Source organism: Moschus berezovskii, chromosome 2, assembly GCF_049115385.1.
Source record: "Moschus berezovskii isolate FMDL1 chromosome 2, NW_MosBer_1.0, whole genome shotgun sequence".
Taxonomy (NCBI): Eukaryota; Metazoa; Chordata; class Mammalia; order Artiodactyla; family Moschidae; genus Moschus; species Moschus berezovskii.
This window is the reverse complement of record NC_142461.1, coordinates 71,975,289-72,000,866: the sequence shown is the minus strand read 5'-3', so window position 1 is coordinate 72,000,866 and position 25,578 is coordinate 71,975,289. Positions and strand designations below refer to the sequence as shown.

The 25,578-nt window shown below is 39.3% G+C and overlaps 1 protein-coding gene across 1 annotated transcript in view; it reads right to left on the bottom strand.

Moving 5' to 3' along the window:
• Positions 1 to 23,747: 23,747 nt before the first annotated feature.
• The window catches only part of SLC35F5 (solute carrier family 35 member F5), a 39,029-nt gene continuing 37,198 nt past the window's right edge, over positions 23,748 to 25,578 (bottom strand). The window contains exon 16 of the mRNA XM_055397883.2: positions 23,748 to 24,768. The gene's annotated coding sequence lies outside the window, so the exon portion shown is untranslated. The remainder of the gene's footprint in view (positions 24,769 to 25,578) is intronic.

Here is a 25,578-nt window from a genome sequence, read left to right as displayed (position 1 = left end):
TCCCACCAACAGTGTAAGAGGGTTCCCTTTTCTCCACACCCTCTCCAGCATTTATTGCTTGTAGACTTTTGGATAGCAGCCATTCTGACTGGTGTGAAATGGTACCTCATTGTGGTTTTGATTTGCATTTCTCTGATAATGAGTGATGTTGAGCATCCTTTCATGTGTTTGTTAGCCATCTGTATGTCTTCTTTGGAGAAGTGTCTGTTTAGTTCTTTAGCCCATTTTTTGATTGGGTCGTTTATTTTTCTGGAATTGAGCTGCAGGAGTTGCTTGTATATTTTTGAGATTAATCCTTCATCAGTTGTTTCATTTGCTATTATTTTCTCCCATTCTGAAGGCTGTCTTTTCACCTTGCTTATAGTTTCCTTTGTTGTGCAGAAGCTTTTACTTTTAATTAGGTTCCATTTGTTTATTTTTGCTTTTATTTCCAATATTTTGGGAGGTGGGTCATGGAGGATCCTACTGTGATTTATGTCAGAGTGTGCTTTGCCTATGTTCTTCTCTAGGAGTTTTATAGTTTCTGGTCTTACATTTAGATCTTTAATCCATTTTGAGTTTATTTTTGTGTATGGTGTTAGGGAGTGTTCTAGTTTCATTCTTTTACAAGTGGTTGACCAGTTTTCCCAGCACCACTTGTTAAAGAGATTGTCTTTTCTCCATTGAATATTCTTGCCTCCTTTGTTAAAGATAAGGTGTCCACAGGTGCATGGATTTATCTCTGGGTTTTCTATTTTGTTCCATTGATCTATATTTCTGTCTTTATGCCAATACCATACTGTCTTGATGACTGTGGCTTTGTAGTAGAGCCCGAAGTCCAGCAGGTTGATTCCCCATGTTCAATTCTTCTTTCTCAAGATTGCTTTGGCTATTCAGGGTTTTTTGTATTTCCATACAAATTGTGAAATTATTTGTTCTAGTTCTGTGAAAAATACCATTGGTAGCTTGATAGGGATTGCATTGAATCTATAGATTACTTTGGGTAGTATACTCATTTCCACTATGTTGATTCTTCCGATCCACGAACGTGGTATATTTCTCCATCTATTAGTGTCCTCTCTGATTTCTTTCACCAGTGTTTTTTAGTTTTCTATATATAGGTCTTTTGTTTCTTTAGGTAGATATATTCCTAAGTATTTTATTCTTTTCGTTGCAATGGTGAATGTAATTGTTTCCTTAATTTCTCTATTTTCTCAATGTTAGTATATAGGAATGCAAGGGATTTCTGTGTGTTGATTTTATATCCTGCAAATTTACTATATTCATTGATTAGCTCTAGTAATTTTCTGCTGGAGTCTTTAGGGTTTTCTATGTAGAGGATCATGTCATCTGCAAACAGTGAGAGTTTTACTTCTTCTTTTCCAATTTGGATTCCTTTTATTTCTTTTTCTGCTCTGATTGCTGTGGCCAAAACTTCCAAAACTATGTTGAATAGTAGTGGTGAGAGTGGGCACCCTTGTCTTGTTCCTATTTTAAGTCTTTCAAGAGTTATTAAAGAAATTAAGAAATTGTTTTAGTTCCTCTTTCCAACAATTTCATGAATACACTATCCTGAATGCTCCAGTTCTTAAACTCTCAGTCACTAAAAAATGTTTTTCATGTTCTATATTTATGGTTGGTTTTTAAAGAAGCCAGTTTTTTGAGGAAAAGAGGAAAGGATGGCAGTGAGAAGTGGAGGAGGAGGGATGGGAATGACGACAGATTTCCAGGACAGGCATTTTCCCTCAATTCTTCTTTTTGGAGTGGACTTAAGATGAACAAAACCAATCCTGGTTTCAGAGTGTTTCTTGTACTCTTGTCACAGTACATGACATCTTCACACACTGTAATTCTGTTTTTTAAAGGTATATGTTTTCCACACAACAGGGCCTCCAAGCATAAGCCAGCTACTTAGTGCCTGTGCCGACTCTGGCCCGCGTGACCTCTGCTCTCTAACTCAGACAAGCTGACATCCAAAGGCTCTGATTTCCAAGCTCTTGCGGCAGTGGGCTCCCAGGCAAGTCCTGCAGTGGGAGTCAGTGTCAGAGAGAAGAGGAAAAAGCAGAGTCTTTGTCTTGTTTCTAGCTGTATCACATGAACAGCTCCTGCTCTTCTCTGTCGAGGTTCACCTTTCTCCTGCAGATCTGGCTGTGGGCTTTGTCCCACCAGCCTAGAGAGAGGATTGGCTTCCTGCTAATGCCTATTTCCAAGCTGCTTCAGTCTTTTATTGGTTCTCTCAGCTCTTTGGAGAAGGCAATGGCAAGCCACTCCAGTACTCTTGCCTAGAAAATCCCACGGATGGAGGAGCCTGGTGGGCTGCAGTCCTTGGGGTCGCTAAGGGTCGGACACGACTGAGCGACTTCACTTTCACTTTTCACTTTCACACATTGGAGAAGGAAATGGCAATCCACTCCAGTGTTCTTGCCTGGAGAATCCCAGGGACGGGGGAGCCTGGTGGGCTTCCATCTATGGTGTCACACAGAGTCGGACACGACTGAAGTGACTTAGCAGCAGCAGCAGCTCTTTCAACACAAGAGCATCAATCCTGTTTTAAATTCCCTGTTTAAAATACTTGAGTAGCTTTTGTTTTCTGTGTGGAAATGATTGTTATAATACTCAGGAAAACAGTGAGTTGTTCCAAGTCTGGAGGAAAACTCACTGGAAGGGCCTTACTGTGAGATAGAATGTGGTTCTCCTACAGAGACCCTTCCCAAGAGTAATTATTCAAAAACATCACCTTGTGAGTTGGCTTTGTGCTGTGCTGTGCTTAGTCACTTCCGTTGTGTCCAACTCTTTGCAACCCCATGGACTGTAGGCCGCTAGGCTCCACTGTCCATGGGATTCTCCAAGCAAGAATACTGAGGTGGGTTTCCATGCCTTCCTCCAGGGGGATCTTCCCAACCCAGGGATAGAACCTAGGTCTCCCACATTGCAGGCAGATTCTTTATCATCTGCACCACCAGGGTTTAGACCTTGACAAGTATAATATGCAACTCATCATGCTTGATGTTTGGTCTCTTAAAGTTGAACCACATTGTTCTACAGGAAGATCTACTTTATCACAGGAGATATATCTTGGAGATTCAGGAATGAAAGAATAAGTGCAAATTTTCAATAAAAGAAAACCTTAGAAATCAAATAGTGGTTTGCACAAGGATATATCTGCACTTTTCACATATTTTTACTGAAACAGAAGCTACAAACTGTAAGAATATACAAATGATTTTACACAAATGCATTAAAATAAAACATACATATTTTACATTAGGTTATTCAGTCTATAAAATAATCTTTCCAAAATCATATATTATAAAAATAAGCAGTTTCAAACTGCCTCCAAAACTGGGATAATTCTGACCTTGTATTAGAACAGAATTTATAACATAATAATAAGAATGAATTTTTAAAATTATATTTAAATTTTAAATATGCCAAGTTCTGAAAATCTGAAAATATTCATTTTATTAAACAGACAGAAAAATAAAATTATCAAGTTTAATAACAAATCTGAGACAAAAATCTGCATTAAATTACACTTAAAATCTACCTAAGATTATTCCCTTTAATTTATCATTAACATTTCATCTTTCTACTTTTCATTACCTCTGGCCTTCTGGGTCTAGTAATTAAGGTGACTTTTATATAAAATGATCTCTACTACAGGGACGGGAGTATTTTCACTTAGCTACTGATCACTCAGTACAGAACTATCAGATAAAATTAAAATGTGGCAACTTGACCAGAATGATGCATTCTTGTCCAATGTAAAAATACAAATCATAGTTTGTTGACACACGATAATTTCAGCTTTAGTTTCCTAGCCAAAAGGGATTAAGAATATACTATAAAATTTTAATAGAGTTGACCCTCAAACAACTGTTCAGGTCTGAACTGGACAGCTTCACTAATACGTGGAAAATGTTCAACAGTAAATACTACAGGATTATAAGGGATTCCCAGTGGTGCTAGTGGTAAAGAACTCTCCTACCAATGCAAGAGACTTAAGAGACGGTGGTTCTTAAGAGATGGGTTCTATCCCTGGGTTGGGAAGATACTCTGGAGGGGGAAATGGCAACCCACTCCAGTATTCTTGCCAGGAGAATCCCATCAGAGAAGTCTGGCAGGCTACGGTCCAAAGGGTCGCAAAGAATCAGACACGACTGAAGCAACTAAGCACAGCACAACACAGGACTATAAGGTCTGTGGTTGGTTGAAAATACAGATGTGGTGGGACCATGGATATGGAAGCCAATGATAAATTATACTCAGATGAACCCCTATACTGTTCAAGAGTCAACAGCATAGAAAATATCTTCGGTGCAAAATAAACTTTCACAAGAATGTACCAGGGTGACTACAAAGAAATGCAAAATAAATACATATTCCTGGTCCTACAAAAATACTGCTGCCTAATCTCTTAACAATAATCTGAATATTAAGACCCACTTTACATTATACTACATTAAGTTTTACCTTACATTTGACTTTTGTTTTGCCACTATCAGATATTTCATGTTATAATAATCAAGGTAATTAGCATTCTCAGTGTCCTATCTGCATTCTTACTAGCCTCTTTCTGCTCAGGTTTTTAAAAATAGGTATGTCAAATGCAGTCATGCCTACCATGTAAAGGGAAAACTCTCCCACCCAAGTCTCCAATGCTCATCTTGCAGGCCCCCAGCAGTCTGCCGTTTAAGGAGACCATTCTGGATGGATGCAAATGCTTTATTCAAGTTCCACATATGTCTCCAAACTCCAAAAATTAGCCGCATGTGCTTTTTGTTGTGTTATATGTGCTCATCCCCATATTAACTCTATAGATTTAGATGGTGAGTGAGAGGGGAAGCAAAAGAACCCTAGCTGTGATTATTGTCTTTAATAAGGTGGAATTAAACAGCACAATACATCTAATAGTATTTTAGACCAGTGCTTTGAGCATCAACAAGTTTTCAGATTATAAATTCACAACAGTGAATAATACACTAGTGATTATTTTTAAAACATTGAAAAATTTCATGCTGTAAAACTTATGTGCTTACAATTTTAGATTGAATTTGTTTTGTAGCTTATTTAACACTGTCTGAAAATAAAGAAAGTAATGAAAACTATATATTTGAGAATGCCTTATAGGAGGCAACATAGTGGAGATTCTAACAAGGCCAGATATTTAGAAAAGTGTACCCACTTATCTTATACCCTCAGCATCTAGAGATCATCACAAGTTCAGATACAACTTCTTCAATTCTGCTTTATAAATCTGACTGAAAACTTTAAGAGTCTAGATGCTAAGCTGTAACAAAAGCGTAAAACAAAACTATGGTCTACGCAATGTTACCACCACACCACTCTATAAAGCACCAGAACACTGTTTGGCATTGTCTCTTAAACTAGGCATCTTTCAGACACATATGAGAGTTGAGAGGAATTCGTTTCAGTTCAGTTCAGTTCACTTGCTCAGTTGTGTCTGACTCTTTGCGACCCCATGAATCGCAGCACGCCAGGCCACCCTGTCCATCACCAACTCCCAGAGTTCACCCAAACTCATGTCCATCGAGGCAGTGATGCAGTCCAGCCATCTCATCCTCTGTCATCCCTCCTCCTTCTGCCCCCAATCCCTCCTAGCATCAGGGCTTTTTTCAATGAGTCAACTCCTCCCATGAGGTGGCCAAAGTATTGGAGTTTCAGCCTCAGCATCAGTCCCTCCAATGAACACCCAGACTGATACCCTTTAGGATGGACTAGTTGGATCTCCTTGCAGTCCAAGGGACTCTCAAGAGTCTTCTCCAACAACACAGTTCAAAAGCATCAATCTTCGGTGCTAGGTTTTCTTCAAAGTCCAACTCTCACATCCATGCATGACCACTGGAAAAACCATAGCCTTGACTAGACGGACCTTGGTTGGCAAAGTAATGTCTCTGCTTTTTAATATACTATCGAGGTTGGTCATAACTTTCCTTCCAAGGAGTAAGCGTCTTTTAATTTCATGGCTGCAATCAGCATCCGCAGTGATTTTGGAGCCTGACACTGTTACCACTGTTTCCCCATTTATGTCCCAAGAAGTGATGGGACCAGATGCCATGATCTTAGTGTTCTGAATGTTGAGATTCGAGCCAACCTTTTCACTCTCCTCTTTCACTTTCATCAAGAGGCTTTTGAGTTCCTCTTCACTTTCTGCCGTAAGGGTGGTGTCATCTGAATATCTGAGGTTATTGATATTTCTTCCAGCAATCTTGATTCAAGCTTGTGCTTCTTCCAGCCCAGCGTTCCTCATGATGTACTCTGCATATAAGTTAAATAAGCAGGGTGACAATATACAACCTTGACGTACTCCTTTTCCTATTTGGAACCAGTCTGTTGTTCCATGTCCAGTTCTAACTGTTGCTTCCTGACCTACATACAGGTCTCTCAAGAGGCAGGTCAGGTGGTCTGGTATTCCCATCTCTTTCAGAATTTTCCACATTTTATTGTGATCCACACAGTCAAAGGCTTTGGCATAGTCAATGAAGCAGAAATAGATGTTTTTCTGGAACTCTCTTGCTTTCTCCATGATCCAGCAGATATTGGCGATTTGATCTCTGGTGCCTCTGCCTTTTCTAAAACCTGCTTGAATATCTGGAAGTTCATGGTTCACATATTGCTGAAGCCTGGCTTGGAGAATTTTGAGCATGACTTTACTAGCATGTGAGAGGAGTGCAATTGTGCGGTAGTTTGAGCATTCTTTGGCATTGCCTTTCTTTGGGATTGGAATAAACACTGATCTTTTACAGTCCTGTGGCCACAGCTGAGTTTTCCAAATTTGCTGGCATATTGAGTGCAGCACTTTCACAGCATCATCTTTCAGGATTTCAAATAGCTCAACTGGAATTCCATCACCTCCACTAGCTTTATTTGCAGTGATGCTTCCTTAGGACCATTTGATTTCGCATTCCAGGATGTCTGACTCTAGGTGAATGATCACACCATCGTGCTTATCTTGGTCAAGAAGATCTTTTTTTGATAGCTCTTCCGTGTATTCTTAGATTTAGAAATAGATTTAAGGGACTAGATCTGATAGATAGAGTGCCTGATGAACTATGGAGAGAGGTTCGTGACATTGTACAGGAGACAGGAACCAAGACCATCCCCATGGAAAAGAAATGCAAAAAAGCAAAATGGCGGTCTGAGGAGGCCTTACAAAGAGCTGTGAAAAGAAGAGAAGCCAAAAGCAAAGGAGAAAAGGAAAGACAGAAGCATCTGAATGCAGAGTTCCAAAGAATAGCAAGGAGAGATAAGAAAGCCTTCCTCAGTGATCAATGCAAAGAAATAGAGCAAAACAACAGATTAGGAAAAACAAGAGATCTCTTCAAGAAAATTAGAGATTCCAAGGGAACATTTCATGCAAAGATGGGCTCGATAAAGGACAGAAATTATATGGACCTAACAAAAGCAGAAGATATTAAGAAGAGGTGGCAAGAATACACAGAAGAACTGTACAAAAAAGATCTTCATGACCAAGATAATCATGATGGCATGATCACTCACCTAGAGCCAGACATCTTGGAATGTGAAGTCAAGTGGGCCTTAGAAAGCATCACTACTAACAAAGCTAGTGGAGGTGATGGAATTCCAGTTGAGCTATTTCAAATCCTGAAAGATGATGCTGTGAAAGTGCTGCACTCAATATGCCAGCAGATTTGGAAAACTCAGCAGTGGCCACAGGACTGTAAAAGGTCAGTGTTCATTCCAATCCCAAAGAAAGGCAATGCCAAAGAATGCTCAAACTACCGCACAATTGCACTCCTCTCACATGCTAGTAAAGTCATGCTCAAAATTCTTCAAGCCAGGCTTCAGCAATATGTGAACTGTGAACTTCCAGATGTTCAAGAAGGTTTTAGAAAAGGCAGAGGCACCAGAGATCAAATCGCCAATATCTGCTGGATCATGGAGAAAGCAAGAGAGTTCCAGAAAAACATCTATTTCTGCTTCATTGACTATGCCAAAGCCTTTGACTGTGTGGATCACAATAAAATGTGGAAAATTCTGAAAGAGATGGGAATACCAGACCACCTGACCTGCCTCTTGAGAGACCTGTATGTAGGTCAGGAAGCAACAGTTAGAACTGGACATGGAACAACAGACTGGTTCCAAATAGGAAAAGGAGTACGTCAAGGTTGTATATTGTCACCCTGCTTATTTAACTTATATGCAGAGTACATCATGAGGAACGCTGGGCTGGAAGAAGCACAAGCTTGAATCAAGATTGCTGGAAGAAATATCAATAACCTCAGATATTCAGATGACACCACCCTTACGGCAGAAAGTGAAGAGGAACTAAAAAGCCTCTTGATGAAAGTGAAAGAGGAGAGTGAAAAGATTGGCTCAAAGCTCAACATTCAGAAAACAAAGATCATGGCATCTGGTCCCTTCCGTTCCGTTCCATCGCTCAGTCGTGTACGACTCTTTGCGACCCCGTGGACTGTAGCCTACCAGGCTTCTCCGTCCATGGGATTCTCCAGGCAAGAATACTGGAGTGGGTTACCGTTTCCTTCTCCAGGGGATCTTCCCGACCCAGGGATCGAACCTGGGTCTCCCGCATTGGAGGCAGACGCTTTAACCTCTGAGCCACCAGGGAAGCCCCATGGCAAATAGATGGGGAAACAGTGTCAGACTTTAATTTTTGGGCTCCAAAATCACTGCAGATGCTGATTGCAGCCATGAAATTAAAAGACGCTTACTCCTTGGAAGGAAAGTTATGACCAAACTAGATAGTATATTAAAAAGCAGAGACATTACTTTGCCAACAAAGGTCCGTCTAGTCAAGGCTATGGTTTTTCCAGTGGTCATGTATGGATGTGAGTTGGACTGTGAAGAAAGCTGATCACTGAAGAATTGATGCTTTTGAACTGTGGTGTTGGTGAAGTCTCTTGAGAGTCCCTTGGACTGCAAGGAGATCCAACCAGTCCATTCTAAAGGAGATCAACCCTGGGTGTTCTTTGGAAGGACTGATGCTAAAGCTGAAACTCCAATACTTTGGCCACCTCATGCGAAGAATTGACTCACTGGAAAAGACTCTGATGCTGGGACGGTTTGGGGGTGGAAGGAGAAGGGGACTACAGAGGATGAGATGGCTGGACGGCATCACTGACTCGATGGACATGGGTTTGAGTGAACTCTGGGAGTTGGTGATGGACAGGGAGGCCTGGTGTGCTGTGATAAATGGGGTCGCAAATAGTCGGACACGACTGAGCGACTGAACTGAACCGAACTCTGTGTATTCTTGCCACCTCTTCTTAATATCTTCTGCTTCTGTTAGGCCCATACCGTTTCTGTCTTTTATTGAGCCCATCTTTGCATGAAATGTTCCCTTGGTATCTCTAACTTTCTTGAAGAGATCTCTATTCTTTCCCATTCTTTGGTTTCCTCTATTTCTTTGCATTGATTGCTGAGGAAGGCTTTATCTCTCCTTGCTCTTCTTTGGAACTCTGCATTCAAATGGGTATATCTTTCCTTTTCTCCTTTGCTTTTGGCTTCTTTTCTGTTCACAACTATTTGAGAGGCCTCCTCAGGCAACCATTTTGCCTTTTTGCATTATTTTTCTTGGGGATGGTCTTGATCCCTATCTTCTGTACAATGTCACAAACCTCCATCCATAGTTCATCAGGCACTCTATCAGATCTACTCCCTTAAATCTATTTCTCACTTCCACTATATAATCATTAGGGATTTGATTTAGGTCATACCTGAATGGTCTAGTGGTTTTCCCTACTTTCTTCAATTTAAATCTGAATTTGGCAATAAGAAGTTCACGATCTGAGCCACTGTTAGCTCCCTGTCTTTTCACTGACTGTATAGAGCTTCTCCATCTTTGGCTGCAAAGAATATAATCCATCTGATTTCGGTGTTGACCATCTGGTGATATCCATGTGTAGAGTCTCCTTTTATGTTGTTGGAAGAAGGTGTTTGCTATGACCAGTGCATTTTCTTGGCGGAGGAGACCATGCTCAGTAAATCTTTAATACTCCTTTTGAAGGAGGTTGCCATTATCTATTTTATTACTTCCACCAGAGCTTGGCCTCAGTTCAAACAACAGGGAGGGAACACAGCCCCACCCATGGGAGACCAAAAATTGGATTAAAGATTTACTGAACATGGCCCTACCCATCAGAACGAGACTGTTTCCTCAGGGTAATGATTCACAAATGATTCCTAGGACCAGCAGCAGGAGCATTACCTGCAAACTGTTAGACACAAATTCCCAGGCCTTCTCTAATACTTCTCAATCAGAAACTGTGGAGCGGGGACCAGCAAGCCCCACAAGTGATGCTGGTGAAATCCTCACGTTTTAGAGCCACTGCTCTTTTAGTACATCGTCTCTCAAAAACTCTACTTGGAACATGTATATTAAAATACACTTAGGGGGAGCACGGGAAGATGGCGGAGGAATAGGATGGGGCGACCACTTTCTCCCCCACAAAACCAACAGAAGAACATTTGAACGCTGAGTAAATCCCACAAAAAAACTTCTGAATACCGGCAGAGGACATCAGGCACTCAGAAAAGCAGCCCACAGTCAACGAAAGGAGGTAGGAAATAGATAAAAAGAGAGACAAAAGAGGGAGGGACGGAGCTCCGACCCGGGAAGGGAGGCTTAAAAGAAAAAAAAGAGAAGTTTCCAAACACCTGGAAACACTGGTGAGTGGAATCTCAGAGGGCCGCATAACTGGGAGACAAAAGACATAAATAATTAAAACTCACAGACTAAGTGCCCAGAGGAAACTCTCAGCAGAGACGTGGCGCAGATGCCAGCGCCCCTCACTAGCAGGCAGGGGCTGGGCAGGGAGGCGCCAGCAGCAGCGCTTAGAGGGAGAACCGGGCTTGAATGCCCCAGGGCAAACTGAGGGTTCGAACTTAAGATACCAAAAGATGAAAAGGCTAGGAAAAGCCTGTGAAAAGCCCCAACCCAGGACTCTGCCAGCCCCGCCCACAGAACCAGGGGTTGAGCAGAGCGAGCCGGCAGTGGGCGGCCCTTCCCGCAGACCTCACCGAAGTGGGCGGGGAGGGCAGCCAGCGCCTGGGCGGGGGCAGCCGCGGCCCCAGAGAGGCTTCCCGTGCCAAGCTGCAGGGAGGCTTCCTTGCTGGCCAGGACTTCTTGGGTTTGGGCCGGTTGATATCCGCCTGAGAAAGTGCGCCAGTTGTACTCCCAGAAAACCGAGCGGCAGGGACCAGGAAGGCAATAAGTCGTAGCGACCGTGCTCGCCAAACGCCTGGTCACCTGAGCTGCTAGGACCGGGGAAGGCACAAAACACAGGCCCAGCCAAGTCTGCGCCTTTGTCGAGTACCCAAGGACCTGAACCTGAGTCGCTCAGACCTGGGAAGTGCATGCAACCCAGCGCCAGCCACGGACAGCTCACAGCAGAGCAAACTAAAGCCTTAGCAGCATAAACAGGGAAAGCACACACGCCTCGAGCGGGAGCATTCCCAGTGTAGCCGAAACACTGCGAGCACTCCCCACAGACGCCAGGGATACTTGTTAGCTGTTCCTCCCTCCCCATAGCAGGACTGAATAGGTGAGCCGGGGGAAAAAACAAAGTGTCCACCACCGCATCCTGGTGTCAGGACAGGAATTAGACACTGAGGAGACCAGAAAACAGAAGAGCTTTTTCAACAGAAGGAACTGCCTTGGAAGTAACAGAGAGAGAAGCCTTGAGCCTACTGCAAGAATAAGACTGAAAACCAGAGGCAGAGGCTTAAGGCCAAATCCTGAGAACACCAGAGATCTCCTGTTCCAGAGAACATTGATAGGTACTCATCAAATGCCTCCATACATACACTGAAACCAGGCACCACCCAAAGGTCAACAAGTTTCAGTGAAAGACATACTACGCAAACTATCCAGCAACACAGGAGAATAGCACTGAGCTTCAATATACAGGCTGCCCAAAGCCACCCCAAACCCATTGACATCTCAAACTCATTACTGGACACTTCATTGCACTCAAGAGAGAAGAAATCCAGCTCCACCCACCAGAACATCGACACAAGCTTCCCTAACCAGGGAACCTTGACAAGTCACCCATCCAACCCCACACACAACGAGGTAACTACATAATAAAGAGAACTTCACAAACTGCCAGAAGACGGAAAGGCCACCCCGAACAGAGCAATATAAGCAAGATAAAGAAGCAGAGAAATACCCAACAAGTAAAGGAACAGGATAAATGCCCACCAACACAAACAAAAGAGGAAGATATAGGGAACCTACTCGATAAAGAATTTCGAATTTTAATTGTGAAAATGATTCAAAATCTGGAAAGCAAAATGGAGTTACAGATAAATAAACTGGAGAAAAGGATTGAGAAGATTGAAGAAATGTTCAATAAGGAATTAGAGGAAATAAAAAAGAGTCAATATATAACGAATAATACAATAGATGAGATCAGAAACACTCTCGAGGGCATAAACAGTAAATAACAGAGGCAGAAGACAGGATAAGTAAGCTAGAAGATAGAATTGTAGAAATAAATGAAACAGAGACGGAAAAAGATAAAAGAATTTTAAAAAATGAGGACATTATTAGAGACATATGGGACAATATTAAACGCCCCAACATTCGAATCATAGGCGTCCCAGAAGAAGAAGACAAAAAGAAAGACCATGAGAGAATACTTGAGGAGATGATAGTTGAAAATTTCCCTAAAATGGGGAAGGAAATAATCACCCAAGTCCAAGAAACCCAGAGAGTCCCCAACAGGATAAACCCAAGGCGAAATACCCCAAGGCACATATTAATCAAATTAACAAAGATCATACACAAAGAACAAATATTAAAAGCAGCAAGGGAAAAACAACAAATAACACACAAGGGGATCCCCATAAGGATAACAGCTGATCTTTCAGCAGAAACTCTACAGGCCAGGAGGGAATGGCAAGACATACTTAAAGTGATGAAAGAAAATAACAGCCCAGATTACTGTACCCAGCAAGCATCTCATTCAAATATGAAGGAGAAATCAAAAGCTTTACAGACAAGCAAAAGCTGAGAGAATTCAGCATCACCAAACCAGCTCTCCAACAAATACTAAAGGATCTTCTCTAGACTGGAAACACAGAAAGGGTATATAAACTGGAACCCAAAACAATAAAGAAAATGGCAATGGGATCATACTTATCAATAATCACCTTAAACGTAAATGGGATGAATGCCCCAACCAAAAGACAAAGGCTGGCTGAATGGATACAAAAACAAGACCCCCATATATGTTGTCTAAAAGAGACCCACCTCAAATCGAGGGACACACAAAGACTGAAAGTGAAGGGCTGGAAAAAGATATTCCACGCAAATAGAGACCAAAAGAAAGCAGGAGTAGCAATACTCATATCAGATAAAATAGACTTTAAAACAAAGGCTGTGAAAAGAGACAAAGAAGGAAACTACATAATGATCAAAGGATCAATCCAAGAAGAAGACATAACAATTATAACTATTTATGCACCCAACATAGGAGCACCGCAATATGTAAGACAATTACTAACAAGTATGAAAGGGGAAATTAACAATAACACAATAATAGTGGGAGACTTTAATACCCCACTTACATCTATGGATAGATCAACTAAACAGAAAATTAACAAGGAAACACAAACTTTAAATGATACAATAGACCAGTTAGACCTAATAGATATCTATAGGACATTTCATCCCAAAACAATGAATTTCACCTTTTACTCAAGCGCACACGGAACCTTTTCCAGGATAGATCACATCCTGGGCCATAAATTTAGCCTTGGTAAATTCAAAAAAATTGATATCATTCCAAGCATCTTTTCTGACCACAATGCAGTAAGATTAGATCTCAATTACAGGAGAAAAACTATTAAAAATGCCAACATATGGAGGCTGAACAACACACTGCTGAATAATGAACAAATCATAGAAGAAATCAAAAGAGAAATCAAAATATGCATAGAAATGAATGAAAATGAAAACACAACAACCCAAAACCTATGGGACACTGTAAAAGCAGTGCTAAGGGGGAAGTTCATAGCAATACAGGCACACCTCAAGAAACAAGAAAAAAGTCAACTAAATAACCTAACTCTACATCTAAAGAAAGTAGAAAAGGAAGAAATGAAGAACCCCAGGGTTAGTAGAAGGAAAGAAATCGTAAAAATTAGGGCAGAGATAAATGCAAAAGAAACAAAAGAGACATAGCAAAAATCAACAAAGCCAAAAGCTGGTTCTTTGAGAAGGAAAATAAAATTGACAAACCAGTAGCAAGACTCATCAAGAAACAAAGGGAGAAGAACCAAATCAATAAAATTAGAAATGAAATTGGAGAGATCACAACTGACAACACAGAAATACAAAGGATTATTAGAGAATACTATCAGCAAATATATGGCAATAAAATGAATAACCTGGAAGAAATGGACAAACTCCTAGAAAAGTACATCTTGCCAAAACTGAACCAGGAAGAAATAGAAAATCTGAACAGACCCATCACAAGCACGGAACTAGAGGAAGTAAACGGAAATCTTCCAGCAAACAAAAGCCCAGGTCCAGACAGCTTCACAGCTGAATTCTACCAAAAATTTAGTGAAGAGCCAACACCTATTCTACTCAAACTCTTCCAGAAAATTGCTGAGGAAGGAAAACTTCCAAACTGATTCTATGAGGCCACCGTCACCCTAATCCCAAAACCTGGTAAAGATCCCACAAAAAAAGAAAACTACAGGCCAATTTCACTGATGAACATAGATGCAAAAATCCTTAACAAAATTCTAGCAATCAGAATCCAACAACATATTAAGAAGATCATACATCATGACCAAGTGGGCTTTATCCCAGGAATGCAAGGATTCTTCAATATCCGCAAATCAATCAACGTAATATACCACATTAACAAACTGAAAAATAAAAATCATATGATTATCTCAATAGATGCAGAGAAAGCCTTCAACAAAATTCAACATCCATTTATGATAAAAACTCTCCAGAAAGTGGGAAAAGAAGGGACATATCTCAACATAATAAAAGCTATATATGACAAACCCACAGCAAACATTATCCTCAATGGTGAAAAACTGAAAGCATTTCCCCTTAAGTCAGGAACAAGACAAGGGTGCCCACTCTCACCACTACTATTCAACATAGTTTTGGAAGTTTTGGCTACAGCAATCAGAGCAGAAAAAGACATAAAAGGAATACAAATTGGAAAAGAAGAAGTAAAACTTTCACTGTTCGCTGATGACATGATCCTCTACACAGAAAACCCTAAAGACTCACCAGAAAACTACTAGAACTAATCAATGAATACAGTAAAGTTGCAGGATATAAAATCAACACACAGAAATCCCTTGCATTCCTATACACTAATAATGAGAAAATAGAAAGAGAAATTAAGGAAACTATTCCATTCACTGTTGCAACGAAAAGAATTAAATACTTAGGAATATATCTACCTAAGGAAACAAAAGACTTGTACATAGAAAACTATAAAACACTAGTGAAAGTAATCAAAGAGCACACTAATAGATGGAGAAGTATACCGTGTTCGTGGATTGGAAGAATAAATATTGTGAAAATGAGTATACTACCCAAAGTATTTTATACATTCAATGCAATCCCTATCAAGCTACCAACGATATTTTTCACAGAACTAGAACAAATAATCTCACAATTTGTATGGAAATACAAAAAACCTCGAATAGCCAAAGCAATCTTGAAGAAGAAGAATGGAACTGGAGGAATTAACCTGCCGGACTTCAGGCTCTACTACAAAGCCACAGTCATCAAGACAGTATGGTACTGGCATAAAGACAGAAATATAGATCAATGGAACAAAATAGAAAGCCCAGAGATAAATACACGCACCTATGGACACCTTATCTTCGACAAAGGAGGCAAGAATATAAAATGGACAAAAGACAGTCTCTTTAACAAGTGGTGCTGGGAAAACTGGTCAGCCACTTGTAAAAGAATGAAACTAGAACATTTCCTAACACCATACACCAAAATAAACTCAAAATGGATTAGAGAGCTAAATGTAAGACCAGATACTATAAAACTCCTAGAGGAGAACGTAGGCAAAACACTCTCCGACATAAATCACAGCAGGATCCTCCAAGACCCACCTCCCAGAATATTGGAAATAAAAGCAAAAATAAACAAATGGGACCTAATTAAAATCAAAAGCTTCTGCACAGCAAAGGAAACTCTAAGCAAGGTGAAAAGACAGCCTTCGGAGAAAATAATAGCAAATGAAGCAACTGATGAAGGATTAATTTCCAAAACATACAAGCAGCTCCTGCAGCTCAATTCCAGAGAAATAAGTGACCCAATCAAAAAACGGGCCAAAGAACTAAACAGACATTTCTCCAAAGAAGGCATAAAGATGGCTAACAAACACGTGAAAAAATGCTCAACATCCCTCATAATCAGAGAGATGCAAATCAAAACCACAATGAGATACCATTTAACACCAGTCAGAATGGCTGCTATCCAAAAGTCTACATGCAATAAATGCTGGAGAGGGTGGAGAAAAGGGAATCCTCTTACACTGTTGGTGGGAATGCAAACTAGTACAGCCACTATGGAGAACAGTGTGGAGATTCCTCAAAAAACTGTAAACAGAACTGCCATATGATCCAGTAATCACACTCCTGAGCATACACACCGAGGAAACCAGAATTGAAAGAGACACATGTACTCCAATGTTCATTGCAGCACTGTTTATAATAGCCAGGACATGGAAGCAACCTAGATGTCCATCTGCAGATGAATGGATAAGAAAGCTTTGGTACATATACACAACGGAGTATTTTTCAGCCATCAAAAAGAATGCATTTGAATCAGTTTTAATGAGGTGGATGAAATTGGAGCCTATTATACAGAGTGAGGCCTGGCGTGCTGTGATTCATGGGGTCGCGGAGAGTCAGACACGACTGAGCGACTGAACTGAACTGAACTGAACTATACAGAGTGAAGTAAGCCAGATAAAAAAAACATCAATACAGTATTCAGTTCAGTTCAGTCGCTCAGTCGTGTCCGACTCTCCGCGACCCCATGAATTACAGCACGCCAGGCCTCCCTGTCCATCACCAACTCCCGGAGTACACTCAAACTCATGCGACGAGTTGACTCAATACAGTATACTAACGCATATATATGGAATTTAGAAAGATGGTAACCTTAACCCTGTATACGAGACTGCAAAAGAGACACAGGTATATAGAACAGTCTTTGGGACTCTGTGGGAAAGGGTGAAGGTGGGATGATTGGGGAGAACGACATTGTAGCATGTATATTATCATATGTGACCAGTCCAGATTCGACGCATGATACAGGATGCTTGGGGCTGGTGCACGGGGATAACCTGGAGGGAGGATATGGGGAAGAGGGAGGTGGGGTGGGGGGGTTCAAGAAAGGGAACACATGTACACCCGGGGCAGATTCATGTCAATGTATGGCAAAACCAAACAATATATTAATGTAAGGTAATTTGCCTCCAATAAAATAAATTTTAAAAAAAATAAAATAAATTCACTTAATTTTACACTAAACTACTGCAGAGGTCAAAAGAACTTAGTGTATTACCCTTTATACCAGTATATCATGACACAGATGCTGCTGCTGCTGCTGCTGCTAAGTCACTTCAGTTGTGTCCGACTCTGTGTGACCCCACAGACGGAAGCCCACCAGGATTCCCCCGTCCTTGGGATTCTCCAGGCAAGAACACTGGAGTGGGTTGCCATTTCCTTCTCCAATGTGAGTGGAAAGTGAAAGTGAGGTCACGCAGTCGTGTCTGACCCTTAGCGACCCCACAGACTGCAGCCTAGCAGGCTCCTCCATCCATGGGATTTTCTAGGCAAGAGTACTGGAGTGGCTTGCCATTGCCTTCTCCGATGACACAGATAGCCTTCCACAAAATTTTGCTCTGGATGTTAAATGATCTAACTGATTGACACTGAATTTTTTTGTTGAGAAAAAAGGAAAAATTGAGAGCTATTCTGAATAAACAAATACTGGCAGTAAGATTCTGAGGCTGTTTTCACCTTATGTCCAAAATAAATAAGATTCTTGAAACAAAAATCTCTGCCTGTCTTACAAAGATCCACTGAAGTTAACAAATACCAGTGCCTGACTTTATTATTACTTGCCATAATTAAAACTAGGTATAGGAAAACCAAGTAGGAATTTAGTGAACAACCTTGTGCAGAGTTTCAATTTGGAGGGTTTTCTTTTCCACCTTCAAAATATTAGTATGATGAAGGAAATCCTGTCATCATCTGAGTACTTCTCCACTCCAAACACCCATATGAAAAATAAAATCATTTATTTATGTTACAAAAATTCAAAATGTTCTCATTGGAGATTTTGCCATTTCATTTTAGCATTTTGGCAAATATGCTTAACCAGAGAATACTAATTTCTTTTCATATGCAATTTTCCCTTAAATATATGTCAATGATTTCATTAAGTCTCATTCTAATATGAATATTTCATATAGGAAATTTTATAGGAAAGCATTGTTTTATAAATGCAATGACATTAAAAGATGCTTAGTTTCTAAGATACATAAAGCACTATTTTTTCTTAGAAAACAAAAAAATCACAATGAAAATAAGGTAATCATTAAAATGAGCTAAAATAGAGATTTCAATTATCATGTAATCCTGATGCCTGATGGAAAAAAAAAAAAGTTTCATGTTAATATAACAATAAATTCTCAATGGTCATTATTTCCTTGAAATTTAAAATGAACCCCTTTTCTATCTCCAGTTTTTTAAAGGTTCCCAATATTTAAAAGGAAATTTCCTATAGAGTACATATAGAGTATGAACTATGAAATACTTATTATTAATTTTTTCACAGATGAATGAAACTAATAGTATAAAAAAGGAAATGGGGTGGGTCTAAAAATTGCAAGTCTATGTAAAAAATGTACCTCAGTTTATCTAAATGGAATCTTTGGTACATGACATACTAAAGTAGAACCCTACCTTCAAATTCTGCATGTATGCCTTGTCATTACTGAAGAAAAGTCAGCACATAATTATGTTAGCCATACAAGTTAAATCTGCAGATGTCACCGGTAACAGTCATTTCTCAGTTTTTTTTTTCACTCTTCCTATAATATTATGTAGTAATAACTATTTCAAAAAGAAAGTAGGCAGAAATGATGCAGGATTACAACTAGAATTGCTAGATATAAAAACATTTCATTTATTTGCTAATATGGTTCTGGGAAATATATGTTAAAATTAATTCCTACTTTATCCTTCTTTAAGGACTTTTTGTTTCTTCAACCAGCACACTGAGAATTAGTGTCACAGATCTTACCAAAGTGCCTGACGAAAAACCTTGGATTCCATAGAAGTCATACCTTGCAACCCCAAATTGGCTCTGCACGATTGACTATAAAGTAGCATTAGCATTCTTCCTGAAATAAGACTGTATAACTCTGAGAACATTCATTTTACCTTGTGAGCTCACTTCTATAGAAACGATGAATTTTATTCATTCCCTGTCAGTGGAAAAATCAGTTTAAGGGGTTAATCAGGCTGATAGAAGTCAATAAAAAAAATCAATTTTTTAAAAATCAAAATTTATTTACAGGAATAATTATAGGCGTCTTATGTACCCCAATGGCTTTTTTAAGCTTCAAAAAGTGTTCACCTAAGCTTTTAAGGCTGCCTCGTTTTTTGGTTTTGTTTTAGTAGAGATTCTGACGTTCATTTAAGAGAAAGTCTGACAAAACAGCAGACTCCCTTTCATCAAAGTCATAATTTGAAACATTATACAATAATGGGATTTAAATCATCAATGGGAAGAAAAGTAGAAGACTGAAACAAGGTATTAGAAATCTCTATTTGGGTCTTTAGATTCAGAAAAATATAATCACAGGCCAATACTTTTCCAACAGAGATGAAGGACGTTAGCAAATACTTCAATGTAGCCTCTCCCAATATTTCCAAAGGTTCACAATGTGATTGCTGTCACATTGTGACACAGCCCTGATACCTAGATTTCTAGGTAATCATAGCATGAAGTAATCTACCATAACTATTTCTTGAGAAGATGAACCCTCAACTACAAAGAAGCAGGAAGGAAGTCCTTAACTGCTCATCTGCCATGGTTACAGTATTCAAATATAAAAATCTTTAAGATAGGTATAACTAGGAGAGAAGATAATACTGCAAAACAGTAGTAATTCATACTTTCAGGTAGGCAATAATACTGCTTCCTTCTAAAGAGGCTGTTCATTGATAAAAAGCATAATAGCCAAGTGGAAGAAGACCTCCTCAAGATTTTTCCAATATATTAACAAGGCTTACTACTTCTGGAATCCTGAGTAGCAACACATGATCTAGCATATGAACATAGAGCACATGGAAACTAAAAACTTCTGACTTCAACTTTTTTTCCTACCACATTTAGAGAATAATTTAAAGTTTTAATTTCACCATCACTGTTTCAACTATTTCATCCTGTAATTGCCAAGAAGTACTGGCAAACTGTCAAAACAGCAAAAACAGAAAGTAGAGAGGTATACAGCTAATAAATTTCAACCAAACTTAGTCTTTGAGTAACTGAAATGTTACTTCAGTAGTTCTTTCCAGGATAAAATTTCTTAGAAGTCCACATTCTTTACATGCCTTTAACCTGTGTCAAGCTAACAAAATCAATTATGATTTTCAGCATAAGATTTATTGCTGGCACCAAATAGGAGAACAGATGTCTATTTTTTAAATTTAATGTTAGCAAGAAACAATCTTTAAAATTAATGTCATATAAAGTTTTCAGGACAAGCTAAATTTCACTTAGACTTATAGTAACACCAAAGCAATTTTAAGATTGTAAATAAGACAAACTGAAGCTAAGCATTACAAAGGGAATTCTTAAAAATCATAATTCTTTGAATTGAATCATAATTAAATTCTTAAGAAATTCTAATTAGAAATGAACTGGTCTCACAAAACTTGAGAAGGAAATGGGTTCTGATTAATCAAAAGACTGAATGGATCCTGGGACATACATTCATCCTCTGAGGTCTACAGTGAGTAAAGTCCAGGAGCAGCTGCCCAATAAGGACGTAAGTCTAAGAGTTAAATCAGGAGTATTTTATATTTAATTTAATCCGAAATGCAGTACTTGGATGCAATCTTAAAAATGACAGAATGATTTCTGTTCGTTTCCAAGGCAAACCATTCAATATTACAGTAATCCAAGCCTATGCCCCAACCAGTAATGCTGAAGAAGCTGAAGTTAATCGGTTCTATGAAGACCTACAAGACCTTTTAGAACTAACACCCAAAAAAGATGTCCTTTTCATTATAGGGGACTGGAATGCAAAAGTAGGAAGTCAAGAAACACCTGGAGTAACTGGCAAATTTGGCCTTGGAGCACGGAATGAAGCAGGGCAAAGGCTAATAGAGTTTTGTCAAGAGAATGCACTGGTCATAGCAAACACCCTCTTCCAACAACACAAGAGAAGACTCTACACATGGACATCACCAGATGGTCAACACCGAAATCAAATTGATTATATTCTTTGCAACCAAAGATGGAGAAGCTGTATACAGTTAGCAAAAACAAGACCAGGAGCTGACTGTGGCTCAGATCATGAACTCCTTATTGCCAAATTCAGACTTAAATTGAAGAAAGTAGGGAAAACCACTAGACCATTCAGATATGACCGCAATCAAATCCCTTCTGATTATACAGTGGAAGTGAGAAATAGATTTAAGGGACTAGATCTGATTGATAGAGTGCCTGATGAACTCTGGACGGAGGTTCGTGACATTGTACAGGAGACAGGGACCAAGACCATCCCCATGGAAAAGAAATGCAAAAAAGCAAAATGGCTGTCTGAGGAGGCCTTACAAATAGCTGTGAAAAGAAGAGAGGCGAAAAGCAAAGGAGAAAAGGAAAGATATAAGCATCTGAATGCAGAGTTCCAAAGAATAGCAAGGAGAGATAAGAAAGTCTTCCTTAGTGATCAATGCAAAGAAATAGAGGAAAACAACAGAATAGGAAAAACAAGAGATCTTTTCAAGAAAATTAGAGATTCCAAGGGAACATTTCATGCAAAGATGGGCTCGATAAAGGACAGAAATGGTATGGACCTAACAGAAGCAGAAGATATTAAGAAGAGGTGGCAGGAATACACAGAAGAACTGTACAAAAAAGATCTTCACGACCAAGATAGTCACGATAACGTGATCACTGACCTAGAGCCAGACATCTTGGAATGTGAAGTCAAGTGGGCCTTAGAAAGCATCACTACTAGCAAAGCTAGTGGAGGTGATGGAATTCCAGTTGAGCTATTTCAAGTCTTGAAAGATGATGCTGTGAAAGTGCTGCACTCAATATGCCAGCAGATTTGGAAAACTCAGCGCTGGCCACAGGACTGGAAGAGGTCAGTCTTCATTCCAATCCCAAAGAAAGGCAATGCCAAAGAATGCTCAAACTACCGCACAATTGCACTCATCTCACACCCTAGTAAAGTCATGCTCAAAATTCTCCAAGCCAGGCTTCAGCAGTATGTAAACCGTGAACTCCCAGATGTTCAAGCAGGTTTTAGAAAAGGCAGAGGCACCAGAGATCAAATTGCCAACATCCGCTGGATCATGGAGAAAGCAAGAGAGTTCCAGAAAAACATCTATTTCTGCTTCATTGACTATGCCAAAGCCTTTGACTGTGTGGATCACAATAAACTGTGGAACATTCTGAAAGAAATGGGAATCCAAGACCACCTGACCTGCCTCTTGAGAAACCTGTATGCAGGTCAGAAAGCAACAGTTAGAACTGGACATGGAACAACAGACTGGTTCCAAGTAGGAAAAGGTGTACGTCAAGGTTGTATATTGTCACCTTGCTTATTTAACTTATATGCAGAGTACATCATGAGGAACGCTGGGCTGGAAGAAGCACAAGCTGGAATCAAGATTGCTGGGAGAAATATCAATAACCTCAGATATGCAGATGACACTACCCTTATGGCAGAAAGTGAAGAGGAACTCAAAAGCCTCTTGATGAAGGTGAAAGAGGAGAGTGAAAAGGTTGGCTTGAAGCTCAACATTCAGAAAACAAAGATCATGGCATCTGGTCCCATCACTTCATGGGAAATAGATGGAAAAACAGTGGAAACAGTGTCAGACTTTATTTTTTTGGGCTCCAAAATCACTGCAGATGCTGATTGCAGCCATGAAATTAAAAGACGCTTGCTCCTTGGAAGGAAAGTTATGACCAACCTTGATAGTATATTAAAAAGCAGAGACATTACTTTGCCAACCAAGGTCCGTCTAGTCAAGGCAATGGTTTTTCCCGTGGTCATGTATGGATGTGAGAGTTGGACTGTGAAGAAAGCTGATCGCCGAAGAATCGATGCTTTTGAACTGTGGTGTTGGAGAAGACTCTTGAGAGTCCCTTATACTGCAAGGAGATCTAACCAGTCCATTCTAAAGGAGATCAAACCTGGGTGTTCATTGGAAGGACTGATGCTAAAGCTGAAACTGCAATACTTTGGCCACCTCATGCGACGAGTTGACTCACTGGAAAAGACTCTGATGCTGGGAAAGGTTGGGGGCAGGAGGAGAAGGGGACGACGGAGAATGAGATGGCTGGATGCCATCACTGACTCTGTGGACATGAGTTTGAGTGTACTCCGGGAGTTGGTGATGGACAGGGAGGCCTGGCGTGCTGTGATTCATGGGGTCGCGGAGAGTCGGACACGACTGAGCGACTGAACTGAACTGAACTGAACTGAATCTTGGTAGAGGAAAAGTTCAACTGTAATTTTTAAAGTAGAACTTCTTCTTGCTTCACTTCTTTGGTTTTTAACCATAAAAATTTATTTAGGAAAACTAAAATTATTTTAAAAAGAGGCATCCAGTTCTAGAACAATTTCGTATATTTATATATGAAAAAATCAGAAACCAACTGTTAGATCTGTAATACACACACACACATATATATAAACATTTTATTTTAATAATACTTTATCACTTCAATTTACATCATTCCATTATGAAAATGTTTAATTGAAGAGGATATTTCTTCAAAACTCTAAATAAGCAGAGCTTTATCAATTAAATTACAGCATTACAGCCTTTAGAAATACATAATTCTTCATTTTACAGTAATACTTCCCCTTTAAAAATTCGTCATGGTTTGTCACAGATTTAAAGTACAAGGCACCTAATGCTATGAAAGGATAATACAGTATATGCAGTGTAAATGAAACAGATCTTCTGTCAAACATTGATTCTTTTTAAAGTCCTACCAAATTTGTGTGAACATATTTGTTGCATAAACATTTTTTGTTTTGTTAATTTGTAATATTCTACAAAACTCAAAAATATAATTCGTACCTATTATAGGCAGCTTACTTTAGCATTTTACCTGTAAGAAACAATGATCTATATACTTAAAATGATTTCTGAAAACATTTTCCTAATATAGTCCAGCATTTAACAAATAATATGTGAAAATAAAATCTCCAGAACATTAAAATTTTATCCTTTGATTAGTTCAAATTATTTCATCAGTTGAACTCCTTGAGATGTATAAGGCAGGTTGGTCCTTTAGATGGACTGTAGACTGAAACTTCCTATAACTGTAGTGGCATGTACACAGCTACATAGCAAAGTACTTCATTATGAAAATGAAGACAAAAGATATGAGGAAAATATGTTTTAGAGTTCCAAAGAACTGAAATTGTTATTTTTCAGACTAGGCACTGAAACATTTTTCTACAAAAACTTGCCAGAGATTGTCTCTTCGCTGTATACTACTCCATCATCAAGCTAAAAATAAAAACAAACACAAAATCATCATTAGATTACAACTGTCAGTTTTAATTTTCTAATCTATATTTTAAAAAGCAAATTATCGATATTCAAATATATATCAAACACAGTCTATATACTTAATAACTGGATACTAGAACTTGAGGTGAGTACTAAGAACTGATGTAAGTACCAGTTCTACATGTTGACTGACATCTAATGCTATTTTAAGATCACAAAATAACAATTTTATTCATAATACGTCCTACCATTATCCCTGTGGAGATAAAGACTCCTGCCTAACCCAGCCTACCTTATTCTACTCTATTATAGTCTATCTTCTTTAGTCTTCACTATCTACCCTTAATCCTGCTCTCACTTCCAAAAATTTCTGGGTGAGAGTGGGTATGAATGTGAGTATGAAAATGATGCATAGCATACCAGGGAGGGAAAATGGATAAATTAAAGCATTAACAAGATTTAAAGAGGGACTTCCCTGATGGTTCAGTGGTTAAGAATCCACCTTTCAATGCAGGGGATGCAGGTTCAATTCCTGGTCAAGGAACTAAGATCCCACATGCTGTGGGGCAACTAAGCCTATGCCCTGCAACTAGACAGCCTGTGCACTCTAGAGCCGATGAACCATATCTAGAGAGAAGCACACATGCCTCAATGAAAGATTCCATGTGCAGCAACTAAGACCCAACACAGTAAAATAAATATTTTCTAAAAAAGCTTTAAATAACTATTTGCATTTTTTAAAATTTAAATATGGTAAAATACATATTTAGTTCTACTGTCTCCAAAACCTCAGGAAAAAGACAATAA